This window comes from Aphis gossypii, unplaced genomic scaffold, assembly GCF_020184175.1.
Source record: "Aphis gossypii isolate Hap1 unplaced genomic scaffold, ASM2018417v2 Contig00616, whole genome shotgun sequence".
Classification (NCBI taxonomy): Eukaryota; Metazoa; Arthropoda; class Insecta; order Hemiptera; family Aphididae; genus Aphis; species Aphis gossypii.
This window is the reverse complement of record NW_026083193.1, coordinates 20,808-45,546: the sequence shown is the minus strand read 5'-3', so window position 1 is coordinate 45,546 and position 24,739 is coordinate 20,808. Positions and strand designations below refer to the sequence as shown.

At 29.8% G+C, this 24,739-nt stretch overlaps 2 pseudogenes; one reads left to right on the top strand and one right to left on the bottom strand.

The window, feature by feature from the left end:
- Positions 1-163: 163 nt before the first annotated feature.
- On the bottom strand, positions 164-1,770 carry LOC126554815 (uncharacterized; annotated as a pseudogene).
- A 4,969-nt stretch (positions 1,771-6,739) lies between these two features.
- Positions 6,740-7,761, top strand: LOC126554814 (uncharacterized; annotated as a pseudogene).
- Positions 7,762-24,739: the final 16,978 nt, after the last annotated feature.

Sequence of the window (24,739 nt, the reverse complement as noted above, 5' to 3'; positions counted from 1 at the left end):
TTATTAATATAAATACAATTAATATTAAGTATTTATTTGCATAAACGAAGTCATATGTTTTATCCATAATAACAGAGATAATTAATTTGTCTTGTTGGTCTAGTTGTAAGTTTATTCGGTTGAATGAAAGCATCTTTATTAAATTTGAGATTCTTTATTTCATTTAGGTGAATTGGTTTTGGGTATGATGATTGTGTACAGAGATATTACAACAAGAATCATTTAAAAGGGATAATTAAATTGGTATAGTGACTGGAAGTGATGTTTCTAAAGATTGTTCTGTTCTAAGAACGCCTTTCGCAGTAAAAGCAAAACAACCAGATTTTAAGTATAATTTACCAGAATTTTGAATTTTAATTTTAAAATTTTTAGTTTGCTTGTTACAAATTATTGTGATGGTCGTTGGTTTTTCACACACAAAGTACCAATTATTTTTAAAAAATGATGGATACCACATTTCTTTTTGAATTCTGTAATAAAAGTTTCACATAGTGATGGTCTACTTACTGAGTTCTTTAGTAGTTCTGTTACACAGATGGGATCCGTCTCACCGTTGTGTATCATTTCATTAAAAGTGCATACAAATATATTAGCAACTACTATATACAGTTTTTGATATTAGGCCATTGAAAATATTTTGTAACCATTTCGTCCGCTAATAAATACATCGGGCTTTCAGTCATGTGTAGAAATTGACCGTATTCATTAATTGGGACGTAAATAGGTAAAATATGATATAAGTTGAAATTATCGATAATACATAGTGGAATTTTCATTGAAAATATTAATTTATCATTATAAAATGTAGTTCGACACTCATTATTTTGAATATTTGATGAATATTTTCTAAATCGAATTTTACTGGCATTTTTAAATCATCGGGAAGAATATTTTCAATACTTTTATTTCCGATAAAATTTGATTAGGCGTCATTACAAAAGCATCTACTTTATTAATGTGTGCATTGGATATCATTCTCTGTATTCTAGTTATAAACATTTCTAACTCAAACATATTATTTTCAATCAAATATACTAATTCAATATCAAACATTTTTTTTGCTTCAGATAGTTCATTACTAAACTTATTTAAATTTGTTTCTACCTTTTTCATATTGAAATCAAATAAAATTTTATTTCATTGAATGATGTAATTGTGTCATTTAAGTTACTAATTGTACTTCTCAAAATCGATACTTGATCGTGAACAATTCTTAACATTTTATTTTGATCTTTCTCCATATTATTTATGGTGCTATCATATCTTCGAACGTCGTCGGCATCGGCAATACCAAACATCCATTGTAGTGCCGAACCTCCGGATTCGAAAGACCTTTTAACTCTTTATCGTGTTCAGCTAATTGTCTAAGTACTATAATTTCCTTTCCTAACTCAAGTATTTGTTTTTTTAATCGAAGTACAGATATGAAAGTTATATTACTAATTTTATCATACGTTTTAATTGATTTTAACATTGATTTATTAATATCTAAACTATTATCTAAGTATCTAAATCTAAATACGTATTAATAGTCCAACTACTTTTACATAATTTAGCTTTACCTACAATCTCATATTGTAATCCCGGGCTGTCATTGGTTGACTTCAGTTTGTAAAATTCGTCATCTGCATTTTGAAATGAAGTTTCCCAAGTAGAATGTGGACAGATGAGAAGTATCTGCTGCAGTATGGTATAATTATAGCATATCCTTGTCCAAAAATCCATTTTTGTTTATTTTTTTTTTTGTTTTGACTTATGTTACAACGCAGCTTATCTAATTGAATATTTAAGATGTATAATTAATAAAATCAAAAGTTATAGTTATATACAGGTACATCACGATTACATAAGATTCACAGTGCAGAACCTGCTCCAGTCTTCTAAAAGATACTTTTTAAATGTATTCAAATACAGATACAGATACTTATTTTGAAAAGTATTTAAAACAAGTATTTGAATATACTCAGTAAAAAATTATTTTAGGACGAATTTAAAAACTTTAAAAATGTGTTTGTGGATACTTTCAAATACCTACTTTCATTTTTTTCTAAATATATTTTTTTACTTATAAATCAACAGCACCGATTTAAATATTTTAAGTTTATTTTATAAACCATATTGCACTGTATCATTTGGTGTAACTATAAAAATATACACATTTTATTTTTTGTCGAAGTACCTATTAGAATTTACGGTTGAATATATTCAGAGTAAAAAAAATAAAAACCACAAAAAATTTTTTACCCGCGATTAAAATTTAAACTAAAATAGAAAAAATATTATATAAACTTAGACGAATAAGTATTTGAAAATAATTATTGAGTAAGCACTTAAATAATATTTGAATACTTTACATGAAGTACTTTACAAGACTGACTATACCTAGCTCCATAACCATAAAAACAAAATATGTAAATAAATATTTCTTACCTTTCTTAAAATATCAGTTTTCTTAGCTTCTGTATTGATTCTTGAATTAAACTATAAATTTTAATAATATACAACAATGTCAAATAGCTGACTGAACCACTTGTAATCTTGTGACAAAATACCTATATTCAATTGATGGAATGACTTAAATGTTGGAATTTATTGCCTAGTAGATAACAATAATGTTACTTTAATTTATTAATTAATGGAGATATTTTTAATACTATTATTTATTTATTTAATATTATTATTATACAGTTAATTTAGTATTATTATAAGCAATTATAATTATAACAACTAATTATATTATGTACAATTTTAATGATGTATAATGATTTGTAAATATGCATGGTGCATGGTCTATAATTGGTCTATAATTGTCTATAACAATGTAAAGGAGAATTAAAATCTTAGTCATGATATATTGATATTATGTTGTGTATTATAATCGAAGATTAAATTTGAAATTCGTCAATAGTTCAATATAATGATCTATTTGTTGAAATAATTCATAGCCAGCCGATATTTATTCATGAACATTGTGTCAGAAAGAAAATAGTTCTTGTACTATTAGTTATTAAATTATAACGTTTACAATATCATCATAGCTCAAACATTATTTTGTTTTTATACTGAATATGTTTAAATATCAAAGTGAATCAAAAAATTCAAAGAATGTTAAAATTTTTTTACCGAATCGTTTTCGTATCAACTTGAAAGAAGCAATACAAATACTTAAAAAAACATTTTTAACTGAAAGCATTGAATGTACACAACTTGAGCCACAACCAGGTAAGTGGTACATATATATTGAATATGATGAATCGAAAAAAATTACAGATGGCATTGAGTGGGAAGCGACAGGTACTACTCTGTTACCTAATGAGAAAATCCCATGGTAATAGCTAAATATTTTTCATCTAAAAATATGTTAAAAAGTGTATTCAAACTAATAAAAAATAATAAATATGACACTTCACTGGTGAATTATACGAATGATGTATTACCACTGGACTTGCCGAATGATAAAATTAAAAAAATTAAATCACGCGTTTCAAAAAAAGGTCTATCAAAACAATAATGAAAGACCGCATTGAGAAAATGAAAAATAAAGAATGTTCAACTCAAAATAATGATTCGTAAGCTAAATAAAATACTCCTAATTTTTATAAACATTTTAATAAATTTATGTTTATAAGCAGTTTTAACGAGAAAAAGAACAATTTGCCATCTACGGCAGCACAATTTATGGTAGAAGATATTGAAAACTCGTAAGTTTATTCGTAACAATTATTATTGTATTAAATAAACGTTTTTGAGTGGTGCAAACTGTTACCATGAAAGAATAAAATTACAATTAAATGTACACTTTTAAAAAATAATTAATTTTTAGAAATGAAATTTCGAGTACAGCTGATAACAATTCTAATAATGTGAACATTGATTTAAATTTAAATTCAACCTTTTTTGAAGATAATTCGTATACAATAAAAATTAAATACTTAAATTAATATTTTATTCTACTTATTTTTAATCTAATTCTAATATTGACATATGCACATGCTGCATTATTTAATTTTGTAAATCAAGTTTTGAAACAGTAAAAGTGCTTCAATTTTAGGAATAGTTTTTGGTAGAAAATCGTATTGAGTTGGTACTTTGGGGGGTCAAAAGTGAAAAAATGTATTACAGTTTTCAAAAATATTGATTTCTTTAATATGCTGTAACTCAAAAACGATTTTTTGTAAATTCTAAATACTTGACATTTTTATAAAATCATTATATTAGCGTTATATTTTATACACAGTTAAATTTTCACATCATTTTGATTTATTTATTTAATCTAATGTATATATTATGTATTTTATTTAAAAAATGTTAACATAATATGCCCACGGGCTCCAGAAATAGGTAATAAAGTATTTTTATTTTACACACTAAATATTAAAGAATCAATTTTATTTATTTTGTTAAATTAACTTTAGCTGCAGTTTGAACTTTGATGTAACGCCAAGTAGCATTAGCTCATTTGCTCCTATCTCTAACATTACACCTGCAATGATTGCAAAACCTTTTATATCTGTAAAAAAAAGTCAAATTGGAATTTCTGAACATAGCGTAACAGATATAATGAATCATAGTTTGTGCGAAGAACTGCATTGTTCAACTTCAACTTCAACTGCTAATGAAGAATCTATAAATTCCGAGTAAAATAAATGTTTATACATAATACTATATACCTATTAGAGAGCCGTGTGTTTCTGATTTAAGGAAGACTTTATTTTAGATTAAAAATTAAATAACCTTATCCTACTTCCTAACTTATTCCCTAAATCACTACACACGGTATACCTACATTAGAAAAAAATTAAAACATTATATGAAATATTGATTATTATTTTTTATTTTATAGATGTCTTGAAGGTAGGCGAATCGTAGACATAAGGCATTTATTTGATCAAATACAAAAAATCCGACATAAGCCATTCGAGTGCTCGTTTTTAGACATGGAATTTTTATCCGAAACACGTAAAGGGTACATGTCTATTTTTTCATTCCGATGTAAAATGTGTAATGCTATTTCTACTATAACATCAGAAAATAGTAATGTATATTTGACCATTAATAAAGCAATAGTAAATGGCAGCTTGGCAATAGGTATTTACAGTTTTAGTTATTTATAATGTTTCTTAGTGTTCATATTTTGTAATAATTATTTAAAAAAATTATATAAATAATATAATAATTAATATAGGAATAGGGCACACGCAACTCTCCGAATTATCTTCTTCGATTGAACTTCCATCTCTCTCTTCTACATCATACCTGCATAATCTATCTGTTGTAAGTAATTCAGTAAATGATGCTGCAATCGAAGAAAGATAAAAGCTGGAGACGAAGAAAGACAATTAGCAATTAAAAATGGAAATGTAGATGAATGCGGTGTACCAATGTGTACAGTTATAGCTGATGGTCAGTGGTCAAAAAGATCTTACAAAACAAAATATAACTCATTTTCTGGGCAGCAGTAAGAAACATTAAAATTTAAAATTTATAAAAAGATCAAAATAATTTAAAATAAAACATGAATTCTTTTTCAGGCGACTATTATTGGATTTAACACTAAAAAAGTGTTATTTGTAGGAATACGTAACAGTTACTGTTCTGTTTGCCAACGAGCTTTAAATAAAAAATGTGAGGCACCTGTTCACGTTTGTTTTCTTAATTGGAAAAAGTCATCTACAGCTATGGAAGCAGATGGTATATTAGAAGGATTTTCTAATAGTTTAAATATGCACGGGTTAAAATATAATAAACTTATTGGTAAGAAATAAAATATAAAAAGTAGATAAATAGAAACTTTAAAAATAATTGTAATTCGTAAGATCTGAAATATACAAACGAATACTATAACATTGCTAATATTAGTTGTATCGTCACAACTTGAATGCCATAATAATATATTGATACACATTTATAATAGGTGATGGTGACAGCAGTGTCACAAAAAGATTGAATGAAGTTTTACCTTACGGACCTGGCTTCAAAATTCAAAAAATTGAATGTAGGAACCACCTTCTGCGTAACTACGGAATGAAATTGACGGCTCTTCCAAAAAAACTGAGTATCCAGTTGTAATTCGTAAATTCATTACAACACATTTTTACGTTTTCGTACAGACATAACGAAGGCTATCAAACATCGATTGAATGAAAAAACATCAATTCAACAAAAAATAACAGGTAAATATCCTATTTATTTATTGTATTTTATTTATTACGCATTGGGCTATATAATTTATCGAAATTAATTTTTGTTTAAAACAATTTTATCTACACATATTATGTTTTAGATCTCAGAAAAGATGTTATGAATAGTCCATATCATCGTCTAGGACAACACAACAACTGTGCCCCGTATTTTGCAAAGGAGCTAAAGTTGGAGAAACCAATTTTGTACCTGAAGCTGAGAAAACAAATTTGATGGCTGATATACGAAATATCGTATACAGATTAGCTGCAAATACAGAGAGCTTGATTGAAAATACAGACAATAACCCGTGCGAACAATTCAACAGTCTAATTAATAAGCATATCGGAGGAAAACGCATCAATTTTACGCAGGGAAATAATTATAAAACACGAATAGAAGCTGCAGCAGTTGTTGCATTTAATTCTAAAAAATTATATACGCACAGTCCAAAAAAAAATTATGTCTAAAAGTCCAGGTAAATAAAATAATCTAAATATTATAATTCATACATTTACAATGAACAACTTAATAATTTATTTCAAATAGGAATGTTTAGTAAGAAATATGCAACAAATATTAATAAAATTCGGAATAATACTATCATGAGGAGACGAAAACTTTTTGATAGTGGAGTTATTCGTAGGAAACAGAAATTTACATCTAGTGCGCCCGATAAATATTACGGTTTAGCTGAGCCGTTAGACGATTTCCTTATTTTATGTAATGAAGATATGGTGGAGAAAAAAAATGAATTTTTAAAAAAGCTACAGAATTGATCGGGTCGAAATTGAAAAATTAACGAGAGACCAAAGTCAGAGTCAGTTGTGGTTTAAAGAAAGAAATATACGTTAACTGCATCGAAATTGGAGAGAAGTTGCAAAATGAGGGACAATACCAGCTGCAAAAATAAAGTCCATGGAATACTTTATAAGCCACCTGTAACTTGTAAATCAATGGCTTACGGTATAGAAATGGAACCATTTGCCAGAACTTATTTTGAACAACTTTTCCAAATACATGTGGAGTTATGTGGACTATTCATTGACCGAGAATATCCTTTTTTGGCTGCAAGTCCAGGTAACACAATCATACAAATTAATAATTATGCAGGTATTTATATATATTCAAAATTGCAATTACACTGTATAGTGTATACAGCGTGTTAATCATTACAATATATTTACTATTCAGTAATTACCTTATACATAATAACAAATTAAATATTGTAACATGAGTTCAAATGGACTGGTTGGACAAGATATAATTTTGGAGATAAAATGTCCATACGCTGCAAAAGATACAACTAGTGCCTTGGAAGCAGTTGAACAAAATTTGGTTTGTATGATAATTATGACGAATTATAATATTAAAAATGTAAAACAATATCATTATCTCAGATCAGCACACAATACACATTTATCACAATTTACCTTTATGCACTACTATACTATATGTTTATATAAAATCTAAAATTTGTTTATCATATTAATTTAGTTACCATATTGTTCGGTAAAAGAAGGTATGATATCTCTGAAGAAAGATCACACGTATTATTTTCAAGTAATGGGACAATTAAGAATAAAACTATGTGTTACTTCATTATTCATACCAGTAATTGGACAAATGTTGAACAAATTTTTTTTGATGTGGATTTTTGGAATCAAAGGATGGTTAAAAAATTACAATTGTAAGAAATAGAGAATAAATATTATATTTAATATTAATTATACCTACATGTAAATTTACCAAAAATTACTGGGCGTAACCGTTTTCCGCCAAATTGATCCTAGCCCGTTATCACCATGGCCGTTTTCCGCCAAAGGTTATATTTCGATTTCCGCCAAAAAAATTAATACATTTTTTTTTGAGAACCCCTGAACTGAATCCATCAATTAGTAATGATTCGATGTACGCGTTTCACTTTGTATCACACACGCGTGTCGCCTCACACAGATATTGATCATAAACTATTATCTATATCTTATCTTACTATTATTATTCACCTATTTAAGTATACCCACTATATTTTCCCAAGTATACGCTATTATATACGAATTGTACGTAACTAAAAACAGTACCTATACTTAATATAAATATCACATTTCAACAATATAAAAAAAAAAAAAAAAAAAAAAAAAAAAATATCACATTTCAAACATCACTAGTTTTTCGTCCAAATAATACATTATTATTATAAAACATTAAAATTATAAAAAAGTACACATTAAATTATAATTCGTCAATTATCCGCGGATATCGCTATAATCATAACTATAATAATAGAGCGTACCTACATTGTAATCATTATTATTTGACGGATTCAATTCAGGGGTTCTCAAAAAAAAAATGTATTAATTTTTTTGGCGGAAATCGGAATATAACCTTTGGCGGAAAACGGCCATGGTGATAACGGGTGAGGGTCATTTTGGCGGAAAACCGAAACCCCCAAATTACTTGTAGTTAGGTAAATGGTAATTTATTTGTTGTATTTTGTTTTAGATTTTATTTAGAATGTATATTACCGGAAATTGTTGACCCCCTTTATGGTAAAAGATCATTAATTAGTGATATAAGGGAACCAGCTTATATTTTAGAAGCACAAGCCAATAAAAAAGAAAAGAAAACTAAAATGGTTAAATAGTTTGTTAATAAGTACCTGAACAATTTATTAATAACTAATATTTTGTAATTTTGTATTGTATTAGGTAGTACCTAAAACAAATAAAATTGTAAACAAATAGCATTATGAAGTTTTTATAATATTTCCTACAATTTGTGAATTTGTGTTCACTGTAGATTACTAATACCTAATGATTCGTAAACCGTAATATTTATTAATCATTACAGTCCATAACATAATTTTAATTCAATACAATTTTTAACGATAAAATACTATGTATACTATAATTACACTATGTATACCAATTACTAGTATTCTATTTATTATTTTATTATTAAATAATTACAAAATATCGATATTTTTTTTGTGGTGCACTCGTGAATTGTATCTTTGAAATTCGTAAATTTTATTGTAGGTAGGTATAATTGGTATAAAAGTATTAAATAAAATAAATACTATAATAAAAAGGTAGAATATTATAAATAATTCTATAAAAACTAAAACGTTTATGTGGTAACAGGTACACATACAAGATTATAACGTAAATTATACGCAATAGATAACTAATATTTAGGTAATAATGGTAATTTTAGTTGAGGTATTAAAATATTAAATATTATACCTATAATATTATTTAATTATTATAATATATTATATTTATTTTGAAGTAAGTATTTATTAATGCCATAAATATAAATAGCGCATACTATGCGCTATGGTATATTGATACTAAAAATACGTCGCAATTTACGTGTATGAATTTTATATAATATATATATATTTATATATTATACGCGACCCGCCACATACGAAAGATCAGACCATAATAAACGTCGCTCCCGAATGAGCTCGGTCGAGACTCGAGTCGGTCGTCTGCCAGCTGCCGACTACGAGTAGTAGGCGTGGCTTAAACGCCGCGCGCTTGCGGATCGCGAAAACACCTAAAAGCGCCTTCTATCGGCCGTTGTATACGTTTCACTTTCGGTGTGGCGTCCTCTTAAAGAAAACAGTGAAGTGTTCATATTTTAGTGGACCTGTTCATTTACTGGCCCTGTTACCCTATTACAATTTACAACAGTGGATGGAAATTAAGAATATTATTACAATTGAAAGTAAATCAGTTCATTGTACAGATAATTATTATTATTATTACAATGAATAAAACATCATACATATTAAATATTAATAATATAATAATATACCTAATACATACCTTCATATGTCGTTTTAAATTGGTGGATGATTTTTTTGAAGTGCTTTTAGTTTTTCTGGATGGCAAACATAATAAGCATAATACTTTAATATTTTCATTGGTTTCTTCAACATATTTGAAATATTTATCAAACCCATACCACAGAATACACTTTTTGTTTTCTAAATTGACTAAATTAGTTCCATCTTCGTTTCTTTCATTGGCATCATTATGTATACATTTTTTGTTTAAAATGTTTAAATTCATTATAATTTGTAAATAGCCAATAGGTACTCACTACTCACTAACGATATTATAGACGGTCTACAAACAAGTACACACTACTCACAATGCACTAGTGCACTACAACAACCGATTCACTATACTAGATACCTCTTATTCCAAGACCGTGCTTGTTACTGAACAATTTTAAATGTATGATAACTGATATTTCACAGAATACTGTAAGTACATTGTAGTATTGTACAGATTTCACAACAATCATAACTATAAATAAATTCCGTGCGAGTTCTTCGCGACTGCGCACCCTCGTTTTGGGATTCCCAGTAATTAAATTTAAATTCGACGGTACAGAATAAATGATCAACGATAAAGCCCAGAACTAAACACGATACCGTCTACTATAGGTTTATACTTATAGCTATTCATTTTTATTATGATTAGCCGATTAGGTTCATTACAAATTCGTGGAAATCATAACATTATTGTTGTATGTCAATTTCACGTATTTAATTTTTTTTTATTTTATTCAAATTAAATATATCCTAGGAATTAAAATGGAAGGTATCAATATATTTTATAAATATATTTATTAAATAGTAAATAAATTGAACGTCTTAAAAATCGATCAAGTTCGTTAAAAATATAAACGTCGTTCACATTCACGTTCTTTTTTAATAAAACGAGTGACGTTCACGTATCGTTCACTACATATGAACGTGAACGCGTGAACGTGCGTTCATGAACGACGTTCTTTCCAAAAACTGCTATTTACCATACGTAACGTTAAGCTATAATGCTACCCCACAAACTAGTACAAAACACAGTCCTTTTTATTTAATGCATGGTTTTGAACCATATTTTCCAATCGACAATAAACTAATTCCAAATAATCTACCATATGATATAAAAAAGTCGTTAATTGAATTAAATGAAATACGTAATAAAATTCCCAGTATAGTGTCAGTAGCTCAACAAAATCAAAAAAAATATCATGACAAATTGCATAAAATAATTAGTTTTAATCCGGGAAACTTAGTTCTTATTAAATTTCCATTTTCAGAAATAGGGAAATCTCCAAAATTAGGTCCAAAATATAGAGGTCCTTTCAAAATTTTAGAGAAAATCAATGACCTAAATTATAAAGTCGAACTAATTTTAGATAATAAAGTAACTGAAGATATAATCCACGTTAGGCGCCTTAAACCATATCACTCAAGAGAAGATACAGATAATTAACTATCACTGCCTAAAAAAAAAAAAATAATAAAAAAAAAATAATAACAACAATTAATAAAATATTATCATACATGTAAAAATAAAATATAATAAGATAATAGAATTGTACATAAATAATTTGATAACAACACACTCAAATCATTATAATAAACACTATATAACGTGAAAACATAATATATTTTTAAGTATGTACAAATTATATGCGTATTGGATATGATTAATTAAATTCGATATTGTAGCGACGTGCCGGCGAGTCGCACGACGTTAGGCAATTTGTCAGAAAAGCACAAAACACTTACACTGTTAATTTCGCAATTTTATTATTAGTAATTATTCAGCGACAACTCAGAAAAAATCAATAAAACTAACATTTACAATATATATATAGGAACTGCAAAACAATAAAATTGTGACAACGCCGAGCACTTTCATCGGCGCGTGCACTACAATAACTAACTGACTATGACAAATACGATAAGATTAATAATAATAATAATAACAATAATAATAATATTACTACAGCTCGGTCATACCTGACCTTGAGTGGTCTCCACTCAATAAAGTATAATATTATAGTAAAACAACCTTTTAACAATAAACATAGAGGAAAAAAAAATATTGACTTATGCTTAGTACATATAGTACATAATAACAAATATTATAATAAAATAAACAAAATAGTAATATTATCAATTAAATAACTTTTAACATAATTAAATGTACACAATTAAGAAAAGTATCAATTTACTTGTCGAATCCAAGGTTTAATGTGTTTACACTCAAATACTGATTCAAAAGGAAGTTGGGTAACTTGAAAACCTGGAATATCCCTTATGACATATCGATCATTAGGCAACACTACCTTCACTTCGTAGGGACCTTTGAATTTGGGTATATGCTTTTTACTTACTCCAGGTGTAGTGTCGAACTTTTAACCATAACATAGTCTCCTGCCTTATATGTTCTAGCTATACACCGTTTAGTATCTACATTTGATTTATTAACCATTTGGGCATTCCTAATGTTTTCTTTAGCATTCTGTCGTACATTTACTAAGTCACGCTTATCAACACAATTTTCAGCATCCAGAACCATTCTTAGGTAATCATTTGTCTCACCATGTTGATTTAACCCAAATAGCAGCATGCTAGGCGTATTTTTTATAGACCGGTTGTATGTATTGTTACTAGCAAATTGCACTTTGTTTAAAGACTCATTCCAATTTTTCCCTTCCTCATGCATAATCTTTGAAATCATTGCTTTAATTGTTCTATTGTAACGTTCCACCTGCCCATTGGCTTGAGGGGAGCCCGTAGCAATAAGTACATGTTGAATATTATGTTCCTTACAAAATTTTTTAAATAAATCAGTGGTAAAACTTGTACCTCTATCTGAAATAATTCTTATTGGTTTACTATAGTAAGAGAAGTATTCGAGAAGTTTTGTGCATGTCTCTGTTGTCTTAACAGAGCGAACTGGGTACAGTGTAAGGAATTTGCTAAACGCATCAACTATGATAAATATGTGACGATAATTACCCACTGTCGGATTTAGGGGACCATAATGGTCTATGTGTATAGTATAAAAGGGAGTATCATTCGTATCCACTAACTTAAGCAACCCTTCCGTTTTCCCAGTTTTTGAAGAAAATATAATACACTTAAGGCAGTTTTCAATATGTTGTTTGATTAACTCAGACATGTTGGGAAACCAATATGTTCTTTTAATATTCTCTGTTGTACGATTAATACCAACATGCCCCATGTCGTCGTGGCAAGATCTAATTACGTTACCACAAATATCAGCTGGGACATAAAACAAAAGACGCCCATTACTTTTCCTATAAACCAGACCATTTCGAAGTTCATAGAGCTTGTGCTCTGAGGATTCTAATATTTTAACTAATTTTTTTATTTCTGGGTCACAGCTTTGTTTAATTGACAGTGTTTGGTTAAAGGTACAACCCTCAATAACTAATATGTGGTTACGGCTTAGAGCATCAACGTGTTGCATTCTCGTACCTGGTCTATGTTCTATTTGTTAATCAAAATCCTGCAAGAACAATGCCCATCTGGCGATTCTTGGATTGATATCTTTTTTTGCTAGAGTCATTGCTATGCTGTTACAATCTGTTACAATCTTAAACCTAATGCCCTGTAGATAAATTCTAAATCTCTTAATTGAATTAACTATGGCCAACATTTCTAGCTCAAAGCTATGGTACCGAGATTCTGCATCGGATGTCCGATGGCTATAAAAAAAAAATAGGGTGAAATTTCCCATCTGGTTGTTTTTGTAAAAAAATAGATCCAAATCCCTGACTTGATGCATCACAATGCAATTCAGAGTCGGCACCTGGATTAAATAAACATAATAGTGGACTTTCACAGAGTTTAAGTTTGATTAGTTCGAAAGCATTAATTTGATCTATCCCAAAATGAAATTGAACATTATCTTTAAGCAATTGATAAAGAGGTCTAGCTAATATAGCGAAGTTGGGAATAAAGCGCCTGAAATAAGAAGCTAAACCAATAAAACTTTTAAGGGCTTTAGTATTACTTGGGACAGGATAATCCTTGATCACCGAAACATTCTTAGGGTTAGGCCGAATACCGGATGCATCAACTTGATATCCTAAGTAAATAATTTCACGTTTGAGAAATTGACATTTATCTAACCTCAATTGCAATTTATGTTTCCTCATCAGGTCAAAAACTTGTGATAAAATACTTAATTGATCCTCAAGAGACTCGGTAGCAATAATTATGTCATCAAAATACACTAAAACCTTATTTGTTTTGATAAATTCTTTAAAAATATTATTGACAAATCTTTGAAACTTACTTGGAGCATTACAAAGTCCAAATGGCATCTTACAAAATTCATATTGGCCCAATGGAGATATAAAAGATGTGTACTTCCTAGATGATTCGGCCACTTCAATATGGTGAAAACCATCTTTTAAATCAAGACTAGAGAAATATTTTTTCCCTCTCAATAAGTCAAGGTGATCGTCGATTAGTGGAATTAGATACCTATCTTTGCAGCATCTCTTGTTAAGTTCTCTATAATCAACGCACAATCTCAGTTCACCAGACTTCTTTTTAACCAATACTATTGGACTACTATATTCTGAGTTACTTTCTCTAATCACACCATTTTTAAGTAAAGAATTTATAATTCCTTGTAATTTATTTTTCTCATAATATGATAATCGCCTTGGTCGGAAGCTAAACACATCCTGACTTTTTAAGACAATCTGCAAAGGTTCACTAACCAATGGCTCATAATCTTGCTCGTTAGCATTATCTAAATAAAATTGTTTATATATATTATTCATATTCATTCTAATGTGCTCAGGTAGAGTGTTATCCAACTTAAGATCAATACTGTCATTCTTAATATTCAAAATCTCCAAGTTAAGAATTTCATTAAATGATATTATGTCACTACGTTTAATTTCTATTTCAAAACTACCATTATTAACTCCAAAAATCACCCTTGGATGCGACAGAAAATCTCTACCCAGTAAACAATCACATTTAATTGTATCATTAGGTACTACATTAAATCTAACATTTAGTGGGTCGCCAATATTAGGCTGAAAAACATCAACATACATCTGACCTAATATTATCAATTCTGATCCATTGATACCTACAATACCAGAGTTAATTGGACTTGTTACAACTTTAGTATGTTCTGGTAACATTTGTTCCCTAATTAAACTAATAGGGCTACCAGTATCAACAACGGCCAAAATATTAGATAACAAACTATTGTTAAATTTTACATCTATATTTATAGTATAAGCTGGAGTTACCACATCTGACTGCTGCAATACCATGGCTGAGTTGCTAGGAGCTTGCTCATGCTGACTGTTGGTTGGAAAATGATCTGAAGGACATTGGCTTATCTGATGATCTGCAGACCCACACTTGAAACACGAACCCTTTGGTCGTTTTGGCTTAGTACAAGCTGGTGAGATGTGCTCGAATGACCCACAGTTGTAACATCGAGACTTAACCTTTTGAGATGACTGCTTAGGATTCACAACTGAACTTGAAAGCTTATTTACTGCTACAGACTTAGGGCTATCAGTTCTAGTTAATATTTCTGTCTGCGCTGGTCGCGGTACAGACTTAAAACGTGCAGCTCGGGAGTCATTTATCTTTATGAACGTAACAATATCAATTAGAAGCTTATTTTCATTTTTGTGGCTTCTACTCAATAAATAAACACACAATTCACGCGAATATATTCCTTCAACAATTTGCCGTTTGGATTCATCGAAGTCAAGCTTGAGCTCTCGGCACATACGAGCTTTATCGTGGAAATATTCGTTAACGGTTTCACCTTTTTTTTGTTGACGTGCAATTAACAATTTTGTGAGGTCAACAATTGATGCTAGCGTGCCAACAAAAGCATCCTTAAACTGTTGTTCAAAGTGTTCCCAACCAGAGAAATTGCGTCCCAGATACCAATTACGAGCAGCACCTTTAAGTTTCGTACGTACGATTTCGAGCTTGAAGGTATCTGGCCAGTTATGCAAATCGGCAGTCGAATTGATGCCTTTAATCCAGTTCGACGCTTCAGCGTGAGATTCGGTTCCAATAAAGTCGGGCAATGACTGATGAAAATCCGGCATCACATAGTATCCATTCGGACCATTTGATCCAACACTATGAACACTGACTGGGCTCGGTGACGATCGCTGTTGCATAAAATCACTCACTTGGTTCATAAGAAGTCGATTTTGCTCTAACAATACTGCTACGAGACTATTCGTATCAATACTTTGCTCTTGCGGCTTGTTTTTACTGATAAGGTTACTATCAACGCCGGAGAACACTGTTGATTTTTGTAAAAAATCGTTGCTACTTCCTGGCAGCACTGGCTGACTAGAACAATTTTGCAGCAGCTGCTGATCGCCTTGCGCGACATAACTTCCAAAACCTTTTCCCTCTAATTCCGCTATATTATCCGATTGCTGGGTTTTCCCATCGGACGACGCGTAATTATGGTCGGACTGCTTTTTATCCATACTAAACTAATGATACTCACGTAGTCACGTTTTCGAAATCAACGGACAATTTAACCAAAACCCACAATACACACACGGTAGAAAATAAAAAGAAAAAAAATATCGTTCAGGAATCTGAGAGTATCGGTATCCCACTTCTGAAGTTGTAGCGACGTGCCGGCGAGTCGCACGACGTTAGGCAATTTGTCAGAAAAGCACAAAACACTTACACTGTTAATTTCGCAATTTTATTATTAGTAATTATTCAGCGACAACTCAGAAAAAATCAATAAAACTAACATTTACAATATATATATAGGAACTGCAAAACAATAAAATTGTGACAACGCCGAGCACTTTCATCGGCGCGTGCACTACAATAACTAACTGACTATGACAAATACGATAAGATTAAAATAATAGTAATAATAATAATAATAATAATAATATTACTACAATATCAATAAATAAAATAATAAAAATATATTCATACCAATTTTTTCAAATATCCTAAATATTTAGTACTTAAATATTATGAAATTAAAACGATGTATATAAATATATTATAATAATAAGTGTAAAAACATATGAATAATTTGAGTTTAACATAACCTAACTCTATAAAAGAATAATAATAAATAAAAGAATGTAAGATAAACTAGCCTAAATAAGCATAAGCATATTACGTAAAAAACGCAAAAATAATAAATAATCATATTATGGTCATTGAAAAAAAAAAAAAAAAAAAAAAAAAAACTTTAATTTTAACTCAATAACAATTTACAACAATTATTAGCAACGTAACATAAATTATATATAAATTATTTATTAATATTAAAACTATCTATTATTATATATATGTCTTAGAAACCATTGTATTCTACTTTATACATTTATAAATAGTAAAACATTCACATTCAACATTAAACAAAATCAAATGAAGTTCACACATCTACTATTTCTCTTGCAAATACACATGGCACATGGTTTTATCGCAATGACTGTAATGGACAAAAAATCAATATCAAATCATTAATGCCTCTTTGTGGAACCATGCGAACCACCATCAGAAATCAACCATCAATTAATTCAAAGAATTCAACTCCTACAAAAAACAGATACCTATCTAACACCTATAAAACATGCTCAATAATAATAAACTACTTTATAAGTAGATGCTCACTTTTAGAGATGCCAAATGGTTGATAATGGATTCTTCACAGAAATACTTGAATTAGTTACAGTGGCCGGTTTTGTAGATGGACATGGACATACAAAAACATGGAACATTCAATGACTGCAGGAATTTATAATTATGACACCATGAAACAATTTCAACAATATCTAGTACTACCCCAAGAATAGAAGCTTCTCAAAAAAAATTAGCAAGACAAACCATGGGTTTACGATAATGGATCACAAATTAAATCTTAACTCATTAATTGACGAAAATACCATTAGCAATATGGTAGACAATAAACTAAAAAAAATGTGGGGCTGGTTTACCGTTTTTATATCCGGTCTACTAGAAATATTTTGTATATGGAAAATAATTCTAAACTGCATTAACACAGGAATTAACATTTCTCTTTTGTATAAAACATTCGGTTTAAGCATAAAACTAATAGCAGGAATATTTACAAGCGTCACTCACTTCATTATGCACAACGCAAGGAAACAAGAAGAACAACAACCAAAACAGCATAAACAACAAGATCAACCACTATAAATTTTAAATCAAAATCACAATTCACAGGCAGAAGCAACAAATCAATCATAAATTCAAAACAAAAAAATCATACATCCAAACATCAGAAAACTATCTATATAAACAAGTTAAAATGTTTAAATCCATTACACAGTCATATGCATAATCCATATAAATGCCAAGAAATATAATCAACTCAAGTCTCAACCGAATGAACCTTTTAATAAAAAAAAAAAAAAAATGTAATAAATTCTAGTAATGTTGCATATTCATTATCATTTTGAAAACATATACACATTGTAATATTATTATACCTTTTTTTTTATATTACATATATATAAATATTTAATTATATAACTTTATTGTAATTTTAGAATTATTTCATCTAATTTATATATTTTTTTTTCTCCCCAAATATGTTTAAAAAAAAAAAAAAAAAAACATTATGTATCTAATTCTATACTTTTCATTGTTTAACTTTCACTTTCATGCTTTTATGGTTTGGAATTATATGTTATCCTTAACTTTTGATGCGAGGGCGCATCACAAAAAGGCTAGGGTGGATGTAATGATGTGCGTTTAAGCCATCATATCTTTTAAATGTAAAGTATTTAAGAAAATAGGTAAATATAATAATTATTAGCAATTAAGATTAAGCACACACACATACACACAACATTAAGATATCATATTATAAGAATTCCAGTTGCCGTTCAGGCGGGCATTCGCGTATTATGGTTTCTTGTACAGACGGCCAAAGGCGAGTTTAAAAGACTACGCAGATCGTCTGGACAGGAAGATATAGTTAAATAGTTATAAATGTTTGTAATAATAATTAAAAATATATATATTAATGTGTATCAAAAAATTAAATACAATTAACAAGTATAGTGATTCAAAGAAAAAGATTTTTTACTCTAAAATATAAATCGGTCACCTAATTCCAAATATTAGACGAAATCCACGATTTCAACAAACAAGTCGACACGGGAATCATATAGACAGAGGTAATATAAGTTATGGTTATTTAATAAATAATGAACTTAGAAATATACAATCTCCCCCGATTAATTAAGTAAACCTCTTTTTCAAATCACTACAATAGTAAATATATAGGGAGCAACCATTATATCGATCAATTACACGAGTAATCTAAAGTGGGAACCTTTTAATGATTGTGTTTTTATTGCTAGCGCGAAGAATAATACGTGGATAGTAAAATTAGAAAAAATAAGGAAACTATTAAAAAGGAACACCTTAACAAACGAGAACGTGATAGTATAATAGACCTTTGTAGCCGTTTTTCTGATTTATTTTTCTTTGAAGGTGATCAATTAGGTGCTACTGATATAGTACATATAAAATTAACATTCCTAGGTGCGTTAAATCGATAAATATACGTCCATACAGGCTTACCACATGCATATCAGTGTAGTGATCGCTGTGCAGGACATTGTGACTAGTACAAATTAATTATTTAAACGACGTAGCACGTTCCGAGGTTGAGCTTGAATTGTTGTGAGAAAGGTAGATTGTAAATTAAAACACTTGTGTTTTAATTGAAATAAAGTAAATGTTTTATTAAGTTAAAACAAAATGAAACATTAAATAATGACATACAACAAAAAGTAAAATAGCTTACTGCTATGTAAAATTACAAGTATGAGAATGACCGTAAAACTAGCGGCGATGGGGCTGTGGACAATGTCCACGACGAGCAATAGTCTTACACTGGAGTTAACTACCTCTGAATAATACTAAGTCCTCTACTCGTATTTATATGAGTCTCAATGACGTACAGGGGACTAGTATTATTAATCATTTTAATTAAGTCTATTTTAGAGTGGTATAATGATTTACATAATTATGGAATCTATATTTGTTTCCGCTGATTGTGGTTAACTTGCTATTGCGGAAAACACGTATCTCGGTGATCTTTGCCTACGTAAGTATCACCAGGTGTTTCCGCTGAGTTAACGTAATCAATCGACGGAAAGAACATGTTTTCTGATCTCTGGCCTATTGCTTACAAGGCAGGTGTATTACTTAAATTAATACACATTTTGTACATAATTTATTAATAAACCTAATATAATATAATATAATATAGTACAAACACAATGCAGGTGCATGGGTTTAATACATTCTCCCCTCTAAAATTAAAGTCCCTCGACTTTCCAAAAAAAACAATGTATAAAGTCATATATATATAAAAAAAAAAATTCTACTTTTTTAATTTTGGGTATAATGAAAAGTTTCTCAACACTTCCTCTGGAATCGTTGCTAAAGATCTCTCACTAGGTGCTGTGGCTTCCAGCAGGTCATTGGATTGACTTGTGTTCACTTTTCTTCGAGCTGGAGTGGTTCCTCACATGTTTTCGCCCTGTTTTGTTTGTTACCAATTTCAACAACAATGATATGCACAACTGATTATTAGAATAACAATAATTGTTGTTACTCCAATAACGACAAACACATATATTTTCGATTCCATTTGTTGGTATAATAACTTATGTTGTAGTTGTTCCGCAGCTTGCTCTTGCGTGATTGTAATATCATTCAAATCGCTCATTTGGTTTGTCTTGATATGATGAAATTTCATTGTTTGACAAACTGGTCATTTTCCACTGTCGCTGCTGGGCTCCTTGAGTACTGATGTTGGAATGAAATCCGTATATTGTGTTCTTCCGGCAATGCGTCCGGGTATAAGGACGTCTCTGTTAGCATATCCGCGACAAGTTTCGTTTAGTGCAATAATGCCTGCTCCTTCTAATATGTGATTTTTCGATTCCTTATCTTCTTCGCAAGTGACAAATACTGAATCATTATTAGTAACATATAACCACTCATTCTTATGTCTCAATTTGTGAAAAACTGTAGTAGCCATTTCCACGTAACGTATCTCACAACTTTCTGGGACCTCCCTTGGTTCCTGCATCAGGAGTATTTCACACACAGGTCTCATACTCCTGGGTGCAATGGATGTGTTTTCGGACATATCAGAAATTCGTGAGCAGTTTTACAAATTGTAGGGGTTAAAGTTATTATGTCGAGTAGAGTTCCTTAGATTTAGTAACAGCTAAAAAATCATGCTTAGGTCTAATATACATTACATTCTTTTTATTATCAGCAACGCATACCGGTAACGGTATTAATTTATATAAACTAAATCGTGCTGGTACACTAAAGAAATATTTAAAACAAATACAAGGTTATTTCTATTATAATATACCGTCAAATCTGATAATTTTACTAAATCATAGACATTATTAATCTCTACCTCAAGTGGCATATTGGTCCCACTAGGTAGAACAAGTTTAATGTCTTTAAATTGTTCCAATAAAGCCTTGGTATTTATTAAGCTCGGGTGTATTTGACCTAACCTTGTGCTTTGTATGATCTTGACTAAAGTGTTTACCCTCATCATTTGTATTATCATAATTTGGTTAATGATTAAAAATTGTTCATTAATCTTATCAACCTCTATTTTAGGCAATAAAGTATTACATATATTTAAAAATTGCTCAAGCGTTTCATTTAAATACGTAATTCGTTGTTCGTTCATTTCGTGCTTAATATTTATTACCCGTATATTTTCTTTTATAATATTTATCTGATCAATTTGAGAATCTTTTAATTTATGAATAGAAAAATCAAATTTTTTCATACAGTCTAAGTTACATAGCCCATAAAGTACCTGTGCCGCCTGTGTAACGGGGCGCTCATGAATTGCCTCCCATCTGACCCTTGAATTGCCTCCCGTGATTTTTTTTTTTAAATGGTTACTCGAATTGCCTCCCGAAAAAAAAGTAGTCGAAAAAGTAGTGACCCTCTTGTACTAGAATCGCCTACGATAGATATAATTAATCGATTAAGTATATAACCTTACATATTAAATAAATTGAGAAAATAATACATAAAATAAATATTTTAGTAAATAGATTGACAGCTGCAGTTATAATTATTAATAACAATACAAATAATAAATAGTCAATACATCAAATAATTAAGACGAAATAAAAAATTGCAGAGTAAAAATTTTAAAAAAAATTATAAAAATTATAGTAAATAGATCGACAGCTACAGTTATAATAAATTATTGATAATAATACAAATAATAAATAGTCAATACATCAAATAATTAAGACGAAATTAAAAATTGCAGAGTAAAAATTTTAAAAAAAATTATAAAAATTATAGTAAATAGATCGACAGCTATTATAAAATAATAAAATAAATATAAAAAAATAATAATAATAATAAAATAAATGATAAAATAATGAATGAAATAAACATTTAAGTTTGTTATATTGTATTATCGTATCATATTAGTTTCGTGGCTTAAATTTATTTGCCAATGCTTTTTTTTTTTTTTTTTTTATTGTGACAATGCCTCGGCAACTATGGGCCATTGGCTACAAAAGTACATAGTATTTATATTAATAATAGAAAAGTAACATTAAATATGGTAGGTACATTATACTTATAATATTTATTAAATTAGATTTCTTTATGAAGTTCGGTGTCCCTCAGGAATTTGAGAACGTTGGTTGTATCGATGTTGAGGTTTTCAGCGAGATGGTGAGTTAAATTGCATTGTTGACGTTGTAATTCGTACTTTCTGCAGTCGGTGAGGATGTGTTTAACTGTCATGGGATCGTTACAAGTCGGGCACATCGGTGGGTCTTCTTTCTTCATTAGGAAGGTGTGAGTTAATCTAGTATGGCCTATTCTGAGCCTATGATAACTACTTCTTCTTTTCTGGTGAGTGTTTGTTGTTGGCCAAGGGAGAATGTGGTTTTTAATTTCATTTAATTTTGGTGTTAGAAGTTTCCATTCGTTTTGCCAGATATTGAGGATTGTTTTTTTAATTATTTGATGATGTCGGTTATTGAATAAATTGGCATGGGGTTGCGTTTTGTGACACGGTAGCCTCTTTGCATTGTATCAGCTCTTTCGTTTCCAGATATATTTGTATGACTTGGAATCCAGATTATTTTTATGGAGGTGTTTTCTTTTTGTAATTTATATATTTGGTTCTGTATTGTTCTTGCAGTCTCGTTTGGTCGTAGACGTTTTGTATACTCTTAAGGGTGCTAAGGGAATCACTAAAGATTATCGCTTTTTGAATATTTTTATTTTTGATAAGGTCGATGGCTTGAATTATGGCTTGTGCTTCGGCGGTATATGGAACCATCATTTGGCAGTTTTAACATTATTTCAGTATCTTGACATGTCACTGCTGCACCGACACCTTTGTCCGATTTGGAACCATCGGTGTATATTTCAGTATAGTCTTTAAAATTTTCTCTTATCTGTAAAAAATATTGGTCTATATGCATTTGGTTGTGTAAAATTTTTTGAAATAAATTCATTTCTGAATTTATGTTTATTTCAGCTGTCCAGGGAGGGACTAAGGCATTTTCTCTGGTAATCATTCCAGCATAGGAAAAATTAATTTTTTTTAACGTGTCTTTGATGTTTTCCATGATTTTTAGGTTGTTTAGGGCTCTTTTGGATGCTGTTGTCATAACGTTCTGTAGTCTATGAATTTGAAGAGATGGTATTCCAGCAATGTTATAAATGCTGCTGCATGGGCTTGATTTAAAGGCACCTATAGAAATTCTTAGGCCTGAATTGTGAATGGTGTCGATCATTTGTAGGTAGTTATGTTTGGCGTTGTGAAATAAAAAAGATCCGTATTCAATTTTTGACAGGATTAAAGCTTTGTATATTTGCAGTAGAGGTTTGGAGTGAGCACCCCAAGATGTATGCGCTATGGATTTAATGATGTTTATCCTCGGTAATGTTTCTTTTCTAAGTGTCTTGATATGGTTTGCCCAAGTGTTTTTGGTATCGAATATAACTCCAAGGATTTTTATAGATTTTTTATTTTGAATTACTATGTCCCCAATTGTTAGGTTAATATCTGTTGGTATTTTCTTTTTCCTAGAGAAACATATACTGAGGGATTTTTCCGCTGAAAAAGTGAATCCCGTTTTTTGAGACCAGTCATGTAGAGAATTTATTGTTTCTTGTAAATATATGTGGGTGCTGTGTGGGTTTTTCCCACTACAAAAAATATTAAAATCGTCTGCAAATAGGGTACATTTTACCGGGAATTTAATCGCTTCAGTTATACTATTGATAGCGATTAAAAAAAGAGTGACAGAGAGGGCTGATCCTTGGGGAACGCCGTTTTCTTGTTGAAATTGTGGTGATAAATGTCCGTTTACTTTAACAGAGAATGTTCTGTCAGTCAAGAAACTTTCGATGAATTTTAACATTTTTCCGTTGCATAGTATGTTTTGTAATTTGTGTAATATGTGAGGACGCCATGCGGTGTCGTATGCTTTTGCAATGTCTAATGATACCAGTCTAAGTATGTGTCCTTTTTTAAATGATTCATAAACTTCAGCCTGTATATCGTGGAAGCAATTGAATGTACTTCTATATTGTCGGAAACCATGTTGGTGAGGAGAAAGGTAATTAGATTTTTCTAAAAACCAGCGCAATCTTGTGTCTATTATTTTT